Here is a 4,830-nt window from a genome sequence, read left to right as displayed (position 1 = left end):
GTGTGTCCAGCTTTTCTTATGCATAGACATAAAGAAGCAGAGAGATTACATAATATTCCCCTAATTGCAAGTTAAGTTAGCAACAGTCTGACAAGAAGCCAAACCTCTCAATTCTTTAACCTACTATTCCCATTATTCTTTCTACAATAAGACATGTGAGCTGTGATGAGTGAGGTGTCCAGCTCACTTGGTAGCTGTGTGGCAAAATTACCTCATATGCTGCTCTGAGCCTCCTGCAGTCCAGACCAGGAGAAGAGATCATGTTCAAATATTTACAGTTCCCCTTCTCTTCCTTCAATTGCACGAGACACAAACTGCCAGTCACGTGCCCAGCACATGGATAAAAGCAAGAATTGGCACTGTGAGACTGCCCAAGCCCTCCCTGAACTGGCCTTCTCCCAACGCAGACACACAGGAAGTCAGATTCTGGAAAACCTGACAAGGACAGATGGCACTGTCTGCTTTAAGCTGGGGCAGGGCTAATCTGCTCTTTGTAACAGGTCATTAAGTATGGCGATATCTGGTCTCTGAAGTGAAGTGTTGTTACCAGCTTGACTCTGAACTAGGAGACAGGGCCTCAGAACTGTTAATCCTCAGCTGCTTTAAACTTGTTATTTTGGTTGATTCAGTAAACACTTATTAAGCAACATTCCACAGACTTGACCCTAAAAAATTTGAAATAAATAACACAGTATAGTACCGAAGTATTGTCTTAAGGACACAACCTTAGTTTGATGAGAATGAATAGTCATTCATTTGGTCAAATGAATGATTTTCTTGGCCAAAAATCAAGATAACCTTCAGCAAATCATTAACGTGGCTTAATATACCCCAAGCACCCCACCCCCTCCCCCTTCCCTTTTCTGTGACTTTCACTGAGAAGTGGTTGGTTGATATATTTTTCTCTTCTGAGGATAGGGTGTTGGGGTGACTTCTTTATGTCCTAAATTATTTTGCTCAGTTAGACGTAAGTTTTGTTGAAAAGTTTTGTAGCCAGGTAAAATTCTACTTTTTAGCCCATATTAGCCTTTTTGATTCAGACAATAAAACTGTGGTTTCCAGATTTCCCTGGTGGCTCAGATGGTAAAGAATCCACCTGCAGTGCACGAGACCCGGGTTCCATCCCTGAGTCAGGAAGATCCCCTGGAGAAGGGAATGGCTACCCACTCCAGTATTCTTGACTGGAGAATCTCATGGACAGAGGAGCCTGGGCGGGCTACAGTCCACGGGGTCACAAGGAGTCAGACAAGACTGAGCAACTAAGCACATAACACAAATTGTGGTTTCCATTGCTTTAGAGGATGAACGACTCAGCAAAATGTTACAGTCAGTTCTCAGATTTTACATTTCAAAAGGCTAACCATTGGGGAGACACAGAGAAAAATAACTAACAGCATGTATATAGCCAGTTTTGGAAAATACAATCTTTTTTTTTTTTTTCTTTCTGTCTTTAACTTATACACCTGCAAATTAGATAAAGTTTATCTGACTAAGGGAGACTTGGAAAGCCAGAGATGAGAAGAATAAGCGTATTTAGATGCTGGTGAGTTCATAAGAATTTACCCTCTTCTTCTCGGGGCAATTTAGGAAAGGCTGCATGATAAAATCCCCAGAGAGACGGGGGGCGATCTCATTGCTAGGGACCAATATGTCCTTTCACAGTGAAGGCCTAAGAGAGATAAAGCCCTTGTGTTTCCCTTCATGTAGGCACCTCCAAATCGTATGCGATTACCTTGAGCCTCTTCCCTTACTTGGTTTGGGAAGGAGGGGGACTGCCCCCCACAATAGAGGCTGTATTTTGATGATTCACTGTCTTTTCTTCCCCAGTCTTTCTGTTTAAATTGTCAGAGATGCAGGTGGGGATACTAGAATGACGATGAACTCTTGGTTGAGCTCAGGAAAAGTAAAGAGCAAAAACCAATGTGATTGACAGCTCCAAGACGGCCCCTGCTGCTGCTAAGTCGCTTCAGTCGTGTCTGACTCTTAGCGACCCCATGGACTGCAGCCCACCAGGCTCCTCCATACATGGGATTTGCCAGGCAAGAGTACTGGAGTGGGTTGCCATTGCCTTCTCCAAGATGGCCCCTAGTGATGTCTAATTTCTGGTATTCATTCTTTTGCACAGTTCCCTCCTACATCAAATATGGCTGACTTGTATAATTAACAGGATATTCTAGATGATGATACGTGGCTGTCAAGGCTAGGCTATACAAAAACTCTTCCATTTCTGTTTTGTTCACAAAAAACTATGCATCATGATAAAAGTTTCTGACTGCTTTAAGATGCTAAGTTCAGAAGTACTTCGTAATCGTCAACTAATGAAACAGAAAATCACACATAGCGTAGAGATTAAACAACAGCCAAAAGTTCATTCTTTAAAAAAAAAAATAATAAAACCTGACACACATCTGGTTGGATTTATGAAGAAAAAAGAATGGCTCAATTATCCAGTGTCAGAAATGAAAAATAAAACAAGCAGATGCTGTATACATTAGACAGATAAAAAGGGTTTGATGCACCAGCTTGTGCCAACGAATTTGAAATTTTTATGAAAAGAACAAACTCCTGGAAAAAAATAACACTATTAATTGAGGTAAGGCTAACCTTTTGTAACATACAAAATGAAACATATGATGCCTTAAAAAACAGATGATCTATTTTTCTTTTATTGTCCAGTTTTCAGGAGAGTGATCAATGTGGCAGTTTCCCTTGATGGGGCCATCCAGAGACATCACTGGTTAGGTTTTTCAGGAAACAGAAAGCACACTCAGATGGGGCTATTGAGGGAAGTTCTTTAAGGGGAGTATAGCTACAAGGGTGGGAATGTAAAAAAGAAACTAATAAGACAAAGAATACTACTCCGTTGTTAGCAATGGCGTAAGAGAATTGGGGGTTGGCCAGGGACTGTTTCCAGCCCTAGGTCTGAAGGAACAAGGGAGTAGAAGCAGTTACTAGAACCAAAAGAGAGTAGATAAAGTGGAGACTCTCCCAATAGATGCTGTTGTCATTGGTAGGATGCAGCTAACCTATGACAACTCAGCAGAGAGAGCAGAGGGAATGGATATCTTGACTGAACTCCCCTTCCACCCTCCCAAATCCATAAGGCAGGGAGCTATTAATGGAGGCCAGAAAGCCTCCCAGGACACAGAGCAAAGGGGAGGAGTGTACAGAGTGAATCCTGAGCAGCAGACAGCTTCATCATGTTGCTGCACCACAGCTAGGTAACTACAGTTATCTGCAAGGCTGAAGCTAGGTCACCCTCATGTCTATTTCTCCAAACTGGAAGGAAAGAAAGACTTGGAGGATGTCAGGGAGAAATACCCCAGGTCTTCAGTCCCAGGACCAGAAATGGTAGCCATTACTTTTAATCTCTTACCAATGGTAAAAGCTAACCGCGTGGCATCACCTAACTGCAGGGGAAAATGGGTGGTGTAATACACCTGGAGAGACATACGTTCGAGGACGAAGAAAGAATAAATTTTGGTGAACAGCTAGTGTTCTGTGCCGCAGTCTACCCTCTGGTCAACAGCAGCAGTCCACTCTTCTCTCACACATTGTATCCCTCACCAAGAAAGATAACCCCAAGCCCCACCCAATTTCTCCCTTCAGTTCAAAGCACACGGTCTCAGGGTGATGTTCTGATTTCTACATTAGGCCCAGATGTGGCTACATGAGGCAGCCTAGAAAATAAAATATTGTTCCCACAACACATCCAATTATGATGGTTGAGTATGAGCAGAATATCGATAATAAACAATAATAAACAGGTGTTTCTTCTCTTAAAAGGAAGACTAGCATACACTTAGCAGTCTCTGGTCCATACTAATGACATTATTCCACCTGGGAGGAAATGGGAAGGTTACCTGTCTTGGTAATGGTGTATTTTTCTAGGTCCCCTGTGAGTCCAAATTTTACCCTTTTGGAATTCTTTCTAGTACATTATGCTTTAAGATCACATTGAAAGTGAGTCTTAGAAAGACTATGTAATTTTAGTAACCTCCTTCTTACAGGTGTACATTTGAGAATTTGAGGACATTTCCAGGTCAGATTTTTGGCTGCTTCTGCAATGTAAATAGCTTAGCATTTGACAGGCTTCAGCATCTGTTTGTTGCCAGTAATTGCCACGTGCCAGCAACAAATTCAGATTCCTTTTTGGAACACAGTTTTCAAGCTTACTTTACTTCCTGGTTTCCATGTCTACCCATTTTGCTCTCCCTCACCTAAATGCTGCCTCCTGTGAGGCCATTTGAGGGAATGGGTAAAAGGAGACAAAGTGGTGAGTATATCCCACAGTGCTGGCTCTCTTGGCTTTCCTAACTAGGAGGTATTTGAGGAAGGCTATGAGCTGTAGCCAGCCTTCCTCCTGCTGTTGGGGCACAGCACCACATTTCTAAACCTCCTCTAGAGCCTCTGCTTTGGGCCTGCCAGTTCTTACCTGAACACATAATTTTATCACTGTCCTGTACTGAAAATGTCAAGGAACAACCAACCAATACACAACAACATTCCGGTTGCTCTTTGGGGAAATGGCCGGCCTTTCAAGTTATTGCAGGAAATGTTTTTCTTAAATATTTGTGTGATGGTGTTTTAAGGACTTCTAGTTTTGCAGCCTGTGAAATGTTTCATCAACTCTAATCTAACCACATATTTAAGGTTATTTTTTGAACCCCACTTCTATGTTCAAATTCCTGTATTTTTAAGGTCACAGTAAGCTGTTGTAACAGGCTTCCCAGGTGGCGCTAGTGGTAAAGAATATGCCTTCCAATGCAGAAGACATAAGAGATGTGGACTCGATCCCTGGGTCGGGAAGATCCCCTGGAGGAGGACATG

This window comes from Cervus elaphus, chromosome 18 (genome assembly GCF_910594005.1).
Source record: "Cervus elaphus chromosome 18, mCerEla1.1, whole genome shotgun sequence".
NCBI classification, from domain to species: domain Eukaryota; kingdom Metazoa; phylum Chordata; class Mammalia; order Artiodactyla; family Cervidae; genus Cervus; species Cervus elaphus.
Note: the sequence above shows the minus strand (reverse complement) of the source record.